This window comes from Octopus sinensis, linkage group LG15, assembly GCF_006345805.1.
Source record: "Octopus sinensis linkage group LG15, ASM634580v1, whole genome shotgun sequence".
Taxonomy (NCBI): Eukaryota; Metazoa; Mollusca; class Cephalopoda; order Octopoda; family Octopodidae; genus Octopus; species Octopus sinensis.
Genome location: NC_043011.1, coordinates 13,573,190 through 13,588,686, shown reverse-complemented (window position 1 = coordinate 13,588,686; position 15,497 = coordinate 13,573,190). Strand labels below are relative to the sequence as shown.

The following is a 15,497-nucleotide window of genomic DNA, read 5'->3' as shown; positions in this document are numbered from 1 at the left end:
GATTCGCTATTTCTATTTATGAGTCTCTTTCGGAAAACTATGGACATATTGTTTGGCTACATTCTATCCTTACATCAACGTACATGCATATATAACTCAATGATTGTATGAGAGTCTAATTTATTATATACAAGAGTGGACTCTGTGTTTGTGTATGTGTGTGTTTGTGTGTGTGTATGCGCGTGCGTGTGTGTGTATAAAAACAGAACACACGTACACACTAATCTGCACTTATTCTTACGAGCATCCATATGCACATACATACACGCACACACACATAGAAAGACGCACAGAGAGAAAGGCCAGTACACACACAGAGACCAGTACATACATGCATATAACAAAAGAAAATGTTCAAGCGTCTAACACCTTTCCCGAGACAGCCTCGTATAAATAACTTCTCTATTAAAATTAATTTCAACCCTCTTGGTAATGCGTCAACATTCGCTGTTAGTTTATCTCCCACCTCTGTGACTTTTCATAAGGTGACAGCCACCTTCAAGGTCTTGTCTAGGCTTGAACACGACATGTCAATACGAACCTGTGAATATATAATGAAGGGCAGAGTGAGAAGAGAATAACGGGTGTGTTGGTAGTGTATGTAGAGTGAAGAGGTGGGAATGATCTGTTAATGTTAAGTGGATATATATTATAGAAACTGTGAGCAATTTACTAGAAGATTGTTGAGTGAAACCTAGCAATCCAGTTAATTTAGCAAGCGAGGCCTCATCTCACTGAGGGGTGCCGGTGCACAATATTGCCTTCGAGAAGCGTACATTCTCTCCTGATGACTCCATAAGCTTGCAAGCATGCGGTATGCGAAGCTTTCAACTTGTAGATCTTGCATCTGCAATTTGTTTACAAAAAATTTAAGAACTTGTAGTAACTACTGACATACCGGAAAGACGGGTAGACACCTTGAAAAGACGAGAGGACTACTCGGAAAGACGAGCTGAAAATACGAAAGACTATTGACGCTAGGAAAGACTGGCGGAGGCCACGGACTTACAATCCTCGCTCTGTAATCTATTGTAACGTCTACCAACGTGAATGATGGCCTCATGATTGACAGTGGGGAGTCGAGAATCAGTCAAGTCCAATGGTCAATACGGAAATAAACTTGGAACTGAATATGGCTACTCTTTCGAACATCGAACAAACAAACTGCAAAGAACTATGAATGCCAGCTGTGTACGTAGGACCTTTGCTACCGAGATAAGCTCAAAGCTACATCAGAGAAACACTTGTTGGAAGTGGACAGAGCAGTGTGGGTCATCTGATTGTAAAACACGTGGCAAATCTTCCCTGGACGCATACCACTGCGGCTCAACAAATGCTACAGTAAAGACAACTTCCCAACAGGAGACAAGTTATGAGACTGTTGCATCAGACAGTGCTCACAAAACCCCGAAGGTTCTGAGGGTTTCTGTTAATGAAAAAGTAAAATATAAACAATTTGGAAGCAAAGTATGTAAAGGTTTATATAAAATGACAGGATCCAGAGTAGAGAAACTGAGAAAGCTAACAAGCTCAATACACAATTTGTGAATTGAACTCTTTAGAGTAAAAAATATAGAACCCAATTGGCAAAATGAAATAATGAACCAGACAGAAGGAACAGGAAAATGAAACAAGTGAGAAGCGATAGCAATGTGCGGAGGAAGACGAAAAACTTAACTTCGCGTTGCTGTGCGAAGATTAAAAACAAATGCCGCTTTGTGCAACGAAATATCTGCTGATATGAGCGAAGAAGAGAAAGCAAAGGGACTCGTGAACAGTTTCTTAAGAATCTGTACAGGTTACGAAGAAGCTGTTCACTGACCTAAAGATGGCACTTTATCGGGTACAAAAGGAGAACTGGATACTTATACCAAAGGAACCTACAGCAATCCAAATCGTAGTCAGCCACTACCATCTATAAATGGACTGAAGCATCTCTTAGAACTTGGTGTCGAATTTCAAATTGGAGACAATCAGGGAGAAAGAAGTGAATGAGTTTGTAAGAAAAGTTAAAGCAAATAGTGTCCCAGAAGGTGAAGGCATCTCATATAAGATATATAAGTACTGCAATCATCAACGAAAGAATCTTTTCGTCCTGCTCTGACAGCTTTGGCACAAGGAGGCTCAAGTGGGGGATTGGTGTAAGGTAGAAAGCATATACCTGTCAAAGGAAGTCAATGTAGAGACTATAAAATAGTTTAGACTGATATCCTTATTGAATGGCAAGATTTTTATGGGCATTACCTCAACAAGAACAGTGGCATACCTATTTCTTTACTACCCACAAGGGGCTAAACACAGAGGGGACAAACAAGGACAGACAAACGGATTAAGTCGGTTACATCGACCCCAGTGCGTAACTGGAACTTAATTTATCGACCCCGAAAGGATGAAAGGCAAAGTCGACCTCGGCGGAATTTGAACTCAGAACGTAACGGCAGACGAAATACGGCTACGCATTTTGCCCGGCATGCTAACGATTCTGCCAGCTCGCATACCTTCAAAGCAATGGATATGTGGATGAATCTGTTAAAAAGGCTGGAATCCCTGAATGCGTTGAGCATTCTTTTTTGATTTGAAAAGCGATCCAGGATGCCAAACAGAACAAGTCTGACTGTGATATGGTTTGATCTAGCTAATGCATATGGCTCAGTGCCACAAGAATTGGTGATGAGTGCCATGGACCACTTCCATATTCCGAAGAATGTGACAAAATTAATGACGATTTGACAGTATCGAGATGAGATTTTACATCTGGTAACTTGACAACAGATTGGCACCGCCTGGAGATTGACATTGCTGTTGGCTGCCCAATATCTGTCACGTGGGTTTTTCCTAGTTATAGAGGTGATTTTGAAAACGACAGATTTTTCGGAACAGATGGCCCATATGCAATCACCTAAGAAGGTCTCCATGGATGAACTGACACTTCTGTCGATAGTCAAGCAGATCATGTAGATGACCTCTCAAAGCTAGTTGAGCTGATAAAGTAATCAAGTACGCGATTGAGGACAAAAACGTCGCGCAGTCTGACATTTATTAGAGAAGTGCAGAAAGAAGTAAAATTTAAAATTGCAGGCGAAAGCATTCTAACAGTCAAAGAATCACCTGTTCAGAGCTTGGGATGTGTATACGCTGGAGCATTGTTAGATAAGAATCGCAAGATGCAGATTATGAAACAAGCCGAGGTTGGACTAACAGAATTTGATAGTTCAAAGCTATCAGGGAAGTATAAAATATGGTGTCTGCAGCTCGGCTTACATATGTGCCTTTCGTAACCATATATATGAGGTGGCACTGTCACGGGTTCAAATTACTGAGCAAAAGTACCATGTGTTCATTAGAAAGTGGCTAGGGCTACCTCGGATATTGAACAGCTCAGGTCTTTATCGTAAAAAAAAAAGGTTTGTTACAATAACCGCTGGTGTTAATCGTCGAAATTTATAAAGTAGGGAAGGTACGAACAGTGATGATGCTAAGGGAGTCAAAGAATATAGAAATCAGGCATAATCCATCAGATGTAAAAAAAAAAAAAAACAGCCAGGAAGTGGAAAGCAAAAGCAGAAACTGATGACATCCTGTCATCACTTGCACACTGAAATATACTTGGTGATACGCAAATTGATCGGTTCAGGCTGTTTCCAAGTATGATGCAGAGCGAACGCAGAATTGTTATTAGTTCCAGTGTCAAGGCAAGGGAAACAGAGAGAGAAGAGTTTCGTTTGACTCAATGCTTTCAACGAGGACAGATGACAAAATAGGAGGAACACGTTGTTGAGAGAAAAGTAAGTTGGAATGAAATATGGAAATGGAGTATATCAGGTCTGAGTTTTCTGATTCATTCATCCTACGATGCCTTGCATTCGCCTACAAACCTAGTAAGATGGAACGCATCAGAAAATGATATATGGAGACGCGGAAAAGTCGGAACACTGAAACGTATTATTTCCAACTGGCACTGGACAGATATACATGGAGACACAATCTGGTCCTTAATGTCCTCTCCAATGCAACAAAGAACCAAATTGCTCTCATTGACAGTTACAAAAACACCCCCCCCCACACACACACACACAAAAGAAAAACAACAACCAGAGATTTCATTACTTTCGTGCGTCCAGGACAGCTAATCCGTTTGCAGAAGAAACTTCCTGTAAACGATGAAAGGTGGAACGGCTATTCAGAGGTGGTTGCATATTAACCAGGGTGCCAAGGATTCTTTCTCATTCCAGTTACGAAGGAATCAGATTTTATCATATGGTATGAGTAAAAGAAAGTGATAAAACTAGTCGAGTTAACGGTTCCTTATGAAGATAAGATTAATGACCTGTAGGGACACCGTATTTCGTTATGCAAACATATCCAACAAAGTATATTAAACGTTTTTATATGACAATACTGTGTTCACCTGTGTTAGCAGTGCTATTACGTCACATGAACGCCGCTTGGACTCGAAAGATCGATCGTTATAAACACCTCCTCGAGGAATGTGAAAATGTAGGCTGAACCGCAGAGCATTATCTAATCGATGCTGGATGTAGAGGATTCATTGAGACCTAACTCGTCGTGAAGCAGATACCATCATAAGTGATATCCTGGCTACAGTGGAGAAAGTAGGCCACTGGATTTGATTAAAAAGAGATGATGAGCAACGGCTGGAATATTGAATAAAGCCAGTAACCAGTGACGGGGGCCGAGCGCAATAATTCCCTCGAGAGGAAGGCCCCAAAACAGCGCTCATTTTTCCTGACGACCCCATAAGCTTCCTAGCATTCGGTAGGCGGTGCTTGCAACTGGTAGCACTTGCATCTGCATGTTGTTTCCAGAAAACCCAACTGGAATGGGAGAAAGCGCTAATAATCTGAATGATATGATCTGAATGATATGATATATATATGTAAAAAATGTAATATATAAATAAATATCTATAAATATGAACCATCCGATCTTCTGATTACCTCATTTCTTCTAATATATATATATATATAGCATGGCTGCTGTCAAATGACTGAAACAAGTAAAATATTATATATGTATATATATATATATGTGTGTGTGTGTGTGTGTGGGTGGATGTGTGTGTGGGTGGATGTGTGTGTGTGTATAGAAAGAGAGAGAGAGAAAGAGAAAGAGAAAGAGAAAGGAGAGAGAGAAATAGATAGATACGTATGTATGTGTGTAGGTATGTTGTTAGGTAGGTCGGTATCTAGGTAGGTAGGCATGTATGTATGTGTATGTGGGTGGGTGTGAGTGTGTGTGTGTGTGCGCGCGCATTATCGCTACTTTAGAAGAATAAGATGTACAAAGTATATATCGTCTCTATAAACTAATATTTTATTGTTCTTATGCAAGGGATTTATTATTCCTTGTCATTCTTTACTTATTTGATTCGTGACTGAGGATTCAAACCTATCTTAAAATTTTCAGCAACTTAAAGCCTTTTGATTTCTCATTCCTTAACTGACCCCGTTTATTATTATTTTTTTTTATTACTATGTTAAAAACCAACAACAGAAAGCTATTCAAGAAATTATAAAGAAAATAACTATTTTATCACTTTATCAACCGACGAAGAGAACTAAAGATGTTTCTGCCTTTACAAAATAGAAACTGGAGAGAGTTTCCAAACCCGAATCATCATCAAATATAAGTGATTTTTCAACTTTAAAAAAATTACCTGCTTCATGCGATAAACAGCGTGGCAAAGAAACTTTCCGATTGTCAGTTTAAACAATTTTGACCAACGACCACCATGCAATTTTAACGATGACTTCTGGATTTTACTGGTTCGTCAATATTTGTCTGTGGTTGAACATCTAAATCCTGATTTCGGTTGAAGGTGTCTCAAGGCGCATCAACGATAATACGAACTAGAAAATTTCTGACACGCCAGAAGATTTTAAAATTCTACCGTTTGGTAGATTTCGGGGAGTGTTGAGATAGTGGATGATCTTTATAAGGAATGACCTTATAAGGTGGATGATCTTTATAAGGAAGCTCCTTACTGCTTTTGTTACAGACTGTTTCTGAGCAGAAGTCACTGAAATTTTACTTCTAAGGATGGATTCGACAAGTGGAAATTGAGTCCTAATCCAACATATGGAAACCGGGTCTTTGAATGTCCGTGCATAAATCTAGTAGAACTGATGCTTGGACTTACGATGGAAAGATTAGGAAATTAGGTTTGTTTGTGGGGCAACAATTGATAAACAAAAACGGAAGCTGTTGGAAACGAAGCGAAGATAGCCTCTTTTGACATCATTAGATTCTTAAGCAGAATTCATCTTTACGATATCACGGAGAAGGAATTTATTATGAAACTGATGCTGAACCTAAAGCATAAAAAAATAGAAGTTTGTTTATTCACAATTGTTGTTAATGTTGCCAGTTGTGACGAGGGTTTTATGGACTAAGACTGACAACGGGTCACTTAAGATTGACTATGAACCTTCAGATTGAGAGGTTTTTCTTTACTTTCCATAACAACAATTAAGAGGCGAAATAAGCAATGTTATGGAAGATTTTGTTACAGTATTACAATGTTTTGTTATAGTAGGCGCAGGAGTGGCTGTGTGGTAAGTAGCTTGCTCCCCAGCCACATGGTTCCGGGTTCATTCCCACCGCGTAGCACCTTGGGCAAGTGTCTTCTACTATAGCGTCGGGCTGGCGAAAGCCTTGTGGGTGGATTTAGTAGACGGAAACTGAAAGAAGACAGTCGTATATATGTATATATGTATATATGTGCATGTATGTGTGTATTTATGTGTTTGTGTTTGTCTATATGTATATATATATATATATATATATATATATGTATGTATGTGTATGTGTTTATATGTTTGTGTTTGTCCCTCCAACATCGCTTGACAGCCGACGGTGGCGTGTTTACGTCCCCGTAACTTAGCGGTTCGGCAAAAGAGACCGATAGAATAAGTACTAGGCTTACAAAGAATAAGTCCTGGGGTCGATTTGCTCGACTAAAAGGCGGTGCTCCAGCATGGCCGCAGTCAAATGACTGAAACAAATAAAAGAGTAAAAGAGTAGAGTTGTACAATATTTGGGACCTAATTCCCATGACAATACTTTTGAATAAAACTGAAAAATTTCCGAGGCGACTTACTGCCACCTCTCTGATTCGTCTTGCGCAGCAGATACAAAATAAATAAATAAATAAAATAAAAACGCAGTCGTCTGTTTCTCTCAGCAAGGATTTCCTCTTCAATACCGTCACGATCGTGATCTACAGGACGCTCATATTCGTCATTCGACGAGATAAGAAAGATATATTTCACAAATAACTTTTTACTGAATGAGAACACACACACACACACACACACACACACACACACAACCACGCTCTCTTTCTCTTTCCTTCTCGCCCTCTCTCTTAACTCTTAATGGGACGGAAACTTATCTCCAAGATATGAGGAAGGCGAACAGTTATGAAAAAGGGAGGATAATAGTTATGTTGCAACAATTTCTGAAGGTTTTGAAATAATTGCCTTTACATTAATACTTCTAACTTCTACAACGGTTTGAGATAGACTTTATGCAGTCACCCGGCCTGTTACAAACAAATATATCTCTTTAAAGAAAGCAAAGGGCATATTAGACAAGGTAGTTGCAGCGAGAATATCTTTGATCATCAGCTCTGAATCAAGATCGACCTAGGGTTAAACAGCAACAAATTTGCTCGAGGAGCCAGTGAGAAAATATCTTTCTGCTAGACATAGCAGTCAATTTTACGTCGAATCACATTCTACCGTCTTAAAAAAAAGATAGAGAAAGACGTCATAGATATACGATGCCTAAAAAAATATAAACGGAGTGGCCAAGGTTGGTCATAGTCTTGCCGTGTGAAGCCTGATCTAGAGGAAGGTGGTTAAACTACACTAAGATGTGATCCCAATTAAACAGAGTGTATTATAAGAAGTGACTCTTCAAATTGAAACACATTACCAAATCCCGATGGTACACCAGTATTCTCTTTAAGCTTTTCCTTTCTTTTTCCATCCGAAATCCATCCATAAGACATTGGTGGCGGTGACAATATGTGGATCTTTTCGGTTTGAACGGCAGTTTTTTCTAGCGGTGTCATATGAAATTGTCACCCATAATTATGACCCTAGTATCGATCTATTGCATTTCAATCTGTTTTAGGGTTAGGGTTAGGGTTAGGGGTGAGGGGAAGGGTATCTTTTTTTTCTTCACAAATGTAAATAAACCCAATCTGTTTCTTAAACGAGGGACATATTCATACGGCACAGAATGTTTTTTTACCTCAATGGACGTCACTGTTTGGTTGAAATTGCAGAAATTGAAGAAAAAAAAACAACAAATATCTTACAAACTATAGACTTTTCTCAATAAAGCCAAGAGAAAAAGATGTTTTATAAACACATTCTAGCAGTATACGAAGTTTAAAATGTTTTAGTTACCTAGAAATTATGTTAAAAACTGCCATTCAAACAGAAAAGATCCCAATATGTAGGTACATCTTGAGCAATCCCATCAACTGCCATCGTACACTGAAAGCTAAAGGAGACATCCCGATACCTCTTTTGCTATGGTAAGTCCTCCATTTCATGCTGTTCGTCTGCCAATGGCAACAGTATGTCTCCTTCAATAACCAATGTGTCTTCATGCAGTCACAGAACTAAGGTAGTGGGTCTCGTCTACTGTACTTTCTTTCAGGAACAGGGTTCGATTCAGTGAAGAAGCCTTGGCGTGGTCACCCAACCTGCTAGATATAGCAGCCAAATCACTATAACTCCGTCGGCTACTATGGCGAGGGTTCCAGTTTATCTGATCATTTCGTGAAATTAACACGCAAGTGGCTGAGCACTCCACGGACATGCGTACTTTTAACGTAATTCTCAGGGAGATACATAACGTGACACAGAATAAGGCCGGCCCTTTGAAATACAGGACTTATCATTTTTGCCAATTGAGTAGACTGAGGCAACATGAAATAAAGTCGAACTCACGACCTTACACCGTGAGCCGATTACCCAAACCTCTAAGCCACGCGCCATCGACCTTCAGATACCGTCAAGACACATTAGATATCGCTAAAAAGCCTGTAGTGCCTTTAAACATGGGTCCACTCGATCAGACAAAAGCAGCAGCAGGCGCAATGGCCCAGTGGTTAGGGCAGCGGACTCGCGGTCGGAGGATCGCGGTTTCGATTCCCAGAACGGGCGTTGTGTATGTTTATTGAGCGAAAACACCTAAAGCTCTACGAGGCTCCGGCAGGGTGTGGTGGCGACCCCTGTTGCACTCTTTCGTTCCAACTTTCTCTCACTCTTTCCTTCCTGTTTCTTGTCCCCGACTTCCTACGCAACCGCCGTGCCTGGATGCGTATTCATCCATCCGTCGATGCTCTCGGTGTCGGGGGTTGACCTGCTTTCTCTTCTGCAAGTCCACGTTTCGGACTTCTCCCACTACAAACATGGGACGAAGACCGCTTCGCTCAACAAACAAAGAAACAAAGCAGCAACAGCAATTACAACACCAAGAAGGACCAATCGAATATATCTTCATTGTTGCTCAGCCGTACATTCTCTGATAACATTTACATATCTCTAATGCAATGTAAACCTATTTGCAAGACACGCCACCAGATTTATATAGGAACTCTGCGGCATCTGACAGATTGTCTAACGGGCTAACCAGAGTGACTCAGTTCGGTTACTTTTAGCTGCTATTTTTAGCAGCTAAATCTTACTCAAAGAGCTGTCTATTGTCTTACACAAAGAAGACCACGTTGTAAACCTTTGCCCTGTGTGACTCTGTGTGTGTGTGTGTGTGTGTGTGTGTGTGTGTGTGTGTGTGTGTGTGTGTGTGTTGATAGGTCATGAATAATAAAGCTTTTGATGACATTGTGTTCGATTTGGGACTAATTTACGACTAAAAGTGTTGTTTGTGATGATGATGATCATGATGATCATGATGATGATTATGGCAGTGCCGGTGGCGGGGACAGCGGTGGTGGTGGTGGTGGTAATGGTTTGATATGGGTGGGGTTGGAAATATTAAAAGACAAATGTTAATAATGTCAAAAGTCACAAGTATTCACCAAAATCTGTTGTGGAAAATATGTCATCTAAATGAAAGATAATAGAAAAGTTATGACATTACATTTTTGTTTCAATTCTAAAACTAAAACTATTGCGACGAATAATGGCTAACATATGCATACATACATACATACATACACATATATATATATGTGTGTATATATATATATATATATATATATATATATATATATATATACATGTATGTATATATGTGTATACTTTTATATAAATATGATATTACATAAAATACATATATATATAATGCACACACACACATACATACATACATACATACATACATACATGCATACATACATATATATATATATATATAATATATATATATATATATATATATATATATAATTACATATTGACATAGACGCACGCGAGTGATTTAAAAAATAATATGACAATACTGTTACCGTTAGGCTCGGCTGTTCCGCTGCAGAAATTTAAAATGAAACGTCCTCTGCTGTCAAAAACAGTAACTAAAACTTCACAGATCTTTTTTTTTCTATCTTATTTCTTTATTTCTGAACAACAGTGCAAAAAAAAAACAAAAACCAGCCAATGAATGGGAACCAACACCCAACCGAAAAACATGATTGTGATATTGAAAGCTGTTATTAAATTGTCAGTTAGTCGGAAAGCAAGTTCAACCATTGGCTAAGGAAATTAATTAGAGCCATGGTAGGAGGACCATATTCTACCGAAATATTGGAATACAGGCAGATGTGACCTTTGTGAGAGAAAGGCTAAAAGATGAACTAATATTCCAATTATCAAGGAAAATTTTCTGTGAAATAACTGAAGATGATATTTTGTATAATGACTGATAGTATTTGAATTTGTTTTAATAATTTTGTGATTTTTAAGAGGCATTTTATATTTGACCAGCTTCTAACATTTCCAGCTATCAAAATCATTAACTGAATAAACACGAACAAAAGAAAATGTTACGCAGAACTTAATTTAACTTGGCTGAATATATTTAATAGAGCAAACGTCACTAATCTAACGAGATATGATTATGTGTTTAGGTGAAAGAAACATTTGCTTAATTAATTAAATCATTTCGGTGAGTAATGGAGACAACAGAAGATGTGAGTCTTTTCGGTTTGAACGGCAGTTTTTTCTAGCGGTGTCATATGAAATTGTCACCCATAATTATGACCCTAGAATCGATCTATTGCATTTCAATCTGTTTTAGGGTTAGGGTTAGTTAGTGTTAGAGGTGGGGGAAGGGTATCTTTTTTTCTTCACAAATGTAAATAAACCCAATCTGTTTCTTAAACGAGGGACATATACATACGGCACAGAATGCTTTTTAACACAATAGACGTCATTGATTGGTTGAAATTGCATAAATTGAAGAAAAAAAACGACAAATATCTTACAAACTATAGACTTTTCTCAATAAAGCCAAGAGAAAAAGATGTTTTATAAATACAATCTACCAGTATACGAAGTTTAAAAGTGTTTAGTTACGTGGAAATTATTTTAAAAACCTGCCGTTCAAACCGAAAAGATCCGAAGATGTTTAGGTTTTACTAAACATCCTCAGAGAGGTATAAACATGCTGAAGCAGTGACGAGAGAGAATCGCTAGCCACGATCACAGTATTGTATTCATTATCCCGTTTCCCGTCAACGGCAGAATACGCACAAACATGGGATAATTGCTTTCATGGTGTGAATCAATGTTATCGGACATACCTCATGTTAATTCCATCACCCATACTCTCCCGCAGGGTATGTTGGAGGAGGGTATTAATTTTTTTTGTTCCTTCTCGAGCCACGCCTGGCTCATAAGGGTCGGTTTCCCGGTTTCCTTGGCGTATAGGTTCCCCACCTGGACGAGACACCGGTCCATCGCAGGTGAGCTGCAAGATGCAGGAGGAAAGAGTAGGAGGTAGTTGTGGCGAAAGAGTCAGCAGAAGTTTCGCCATTGCCTTCTGCCGGAGCCGTGTAGAGCTTAGGTGTTCCGCTCATAAAGACACACATCGTCCGGCCTGACATTCGAACCCACGATCCCTCGACCGCGAATCCGCTGCTCTAACCACTAGGCCATGTGCCTCCACAGGGTATTAATTTTTTTTGTTCCTTCTCGAGCCACGCCTGGCTCATAAGGGTCGGTTTCCCGGTTTCCTTGGCGTATAGGTTCCCCACATGGACGGGACGCCGGTCCGTCGCAGGTAAGCTGCTGGATGCAGGAGGAAAGAGTGAGAGAAAGTTGCGGCGAAAGAGTCAGCAGAAGTTCGCCATTACCTTCTGCCGGAGCCGTGTAGAGCTTACGTGTTTCGCTCATAAACACACACATCGTCCGGCCTGTCATTCGAATCCACGATCCCTCGACCGCGAATCCTCTGCTCTAACCACTAGGCCATGTGCCGCCATAGGGTATTAATTTTGGAGATTTTCTTCTAGATTGATTGCTAAAATTGATGTGTAAATGAAGAAAGGATGGTGAAATCGTTATTGTGGGGTCTTGTAGTGAGGTTAGACAAAATATAACTAGCAAGGGGAGACCGGTACAAGGTTGCACGAGACCATCCAGTTCCGGAGAGAAGAGGATTTTGTACTTAGAGTAGAAAGACAAAATGGAGACAGGTCAGCAGATGTCTTGCATGTCTTTAGGTTGAGTAGCAGCACCGTCCATGATGTGAAGAGAGCAAACCATTGAACTTTGAAAGGAGTTAGTTGTTATTAAGGACTGAAATATTAACTGGGCCTTGAGGTTACTGTTTGTGAAACTGCCTTAGATATGTTGAGAATGTCAGGTCCTTAAAAGAGATCCTCGCTGATGATGAGGTTTAGCTTTTGTAGCGACCCTGAACATTTTCGTTTCGTGTTGTTCGTGTTCTGGGATACGGTATACTGCGAGCTGGCAGAAACATTAGCACGCCGGGCGAAATGCGTAGCCGTATTTCGTCTGCCGTTACGTTCTGAGTTCAAATTCCGCCGAGGTCGACTTTGCCTTTCATCCTTTCGGGGTCGATAATTTAAGTACCAGTTACGCACTGGGGTCGATATAATCGACTTAATCCGTGTGTCTGTACTTGTTTGTCCTCTCTGTGTTTAGCCCCTTGTGGGTAGTAAAGAAACAGGTATTTCGTCTGCCGCTACGTTGTGAGTTCAAATTCCGCCGAGGTCGACTTTGCCTTTCATCCTTTCGGGGTCGATAAATAAAGTACCAGTTACGCACTGGGGTCGATGTACTCGACTTAATCCGTTTGTCTGTCCTTGTTTGTCCCCTCTGTGTTTAGCTCCTTGTGGGTAGTAAAGAAATTGGTATATTGTTTCATGACATGTGTAGTGAATTTGTTTTTGTAGTTTTGACGGAGAGAAGAATGGCATGACTCTACGGGAGAATGCTTCCGCGGTTTCTATTCATAGAGTCAGCGCAGATATGATGTAGGATACCTAAGTAGCATGTGGAGGACGATTGTGAGGGGAAGGCTAAGGAGGTATGAACGGTAGAAGTAGTTGTTGGAGGTGATGGTATGTAGAGTGTTGATGTATAAGAGGAAAAGTATGGCAGGAGGCAAAATTGATACAGTGTGGATCAGAGAGAGATCAGTTACTATACGTCGTGATGGGTGATCATACTACAGCCTCCCATCCAAGACGCGGGAGAGATATGAAAGCCAATGGGCAATATTTTAGTTGGGAGATTCACATGCAGACATCGTCGAATACCTTACTGAGTTCAACAACGCTATTTTCATAAAATTCCTCAGGAGCAGGGATCACTGGTGAATGACACAGGAAAATAGGTATCAGTAAATCTGGCTTTAGTTGAGCCGTGCTCAGATGTTGGAAGTGCGAGTTGTAAGTGAATAATTGGCGGGATAGGAGTTGCTCCGCTTGAGAATGGGACTCACTACAGAGAGTTTTGATGATCCAGGTATATACACAGAAAGCGAGAGAGAAGAGAGAGAGAGAGAGGAGAGAGAGAGAGGAAGGAGAGAGAGGAGGGGGAAGAGGCAGACGGAAAATTAAAGAATTTTAAAAACTCGGTAAGTATAGAGGTTAGCTCAGGGTTGCATTGTTTGAGGGTAATAGAGTGTACAATCTCAATACCTATTTCTTTACTACCCACAAGGGGCTAAACACAGAAGGGACAAACAAGGACAGACAAACGGATTAAGTCGATTATATCGACCCCAGTGCGTAACTGGTACTTATCTAATCGACCCCGAAAGGATGAAAGGCAAAGTCGACCACGGCGGAATTTGAACTCAGAACGTAGCGGCAGACGAAATACTGCAAAGCATTTCGCCCGGCGTGCTAACGTTTCTGCCAGCTCGCAGACTTCTTAATACCCTTGCCCTTGTTAGTTTGAAGAGAGCGAAAGTGCTTTCGTATTTGGTGTATGTGCATATAATGGTAAGCTCGGTGGAGGGAAAATGGATAATTTGGGTAGAAATTTACTCTTTATGTGAAGTGTCGAGCTAAATGGGACCTAGACAGCAAGTGTAAACAGATTCTCCTCTAAATTAGAGAAGTGGAGGGAAGGAAATTACCATGAAGTTTGGAGAAATTTTTAAGGCAAAGGATGAAAGAATCGGTATTCTTCGTGTTGAGATAATTTTTTGCAGGAAGTGCTGAACAAGAGAACTCCCAGTTTGCAGTGGTGAGTGGTTTTCTTCAAGTGTTGTGAGACATAAGCAAGAAGATGGCTTCGGCCACTTGCTTAACTGTTTCTGATGGATCAGTGGATCCGGAAGGAGAGGGGTTTTGCGCAATATGTGGATGCGTGGTGAGTAGTTGAGATAAGGTAGTGGTCGGATGAGCTGAGAGATGCAAAGACATGATGGTTTGGTAGAGGCTGGATTTGGAGATGAGAAATCGATCAACGGTGTTTAAAGTGTATGCGTGATTGTCAAGGATGTGTGTCCGGTATGAAACGAATTGTTGCTGATTGCAAAAAATTCAGTATCTGTATTGGCTACATTACCGCCATATGGGTGCGAGAGCTGATAAGAGGTGTGAAGTGACTGAGCATGATAACTTTAGATCTAGTGAAGTGATATATATATGTGTGTGTGTGTGTGTGTGTGTGTGGTGTGTGTGTATGTGTGTGTGTGTGACCGCGTGTGTACCGTTGGCGATTTTTTTCTTCTGTCTTCCCTTCTCTGGATCTTTCTTTCTCCTATGTTTCCGACGAAGAGCTCCGCTCGAAACGTTAAACCCTCCTTCTTTCCTTCCTTCCTGAGCGTCCAATAATACTATATTTGTTCCACGTCCTCGCGTTGTTGTGTTTTTTTGTGCTTTCTTGTTTGGATTAACTATATATATATATATCTTAGCTGCAGGAAAAAAACATGGTTGAAAAGTTGGTGGTCGGAAATGTTCTGAGAGTGATAGAAGAAGCAGATGAATTTAGGAAAGTTGGGAGGAAGATTTTGAG

General features: G+C 40.3%; 1 protein-coding gene across 5 annotated transcripts in view; it reads right to left on the bottom strand.

Moving 5' to 3' along the window:
* LOC115219798 (potassium voltage-gated channel protein Shaw-like) overlaps window positions 1-15,497 on the bottom strand; it is a 56,192-nt gene that overhangs the window by 34,387 nt on the left and 6,308 nt on the right. Inside the window, exon 1 of one of the 5 annotated variants that reach the window (XM_029790065.2) lies at window positions 10,508-10,655. The exons of 3 other annotated variants lie outside the window; for them this stretch is intronic. The gene's annotated coding sequence lies outside the window, so the exon portion shown is untranslated. Of the gene's footprint in view, window positions 1-369; window positions 389-10,507; window positions 10,656-15,497 lie in introns of those variants that run through there. One more of the 5 variants, XM_036509501.1, reaches the window with a different exon arrangement.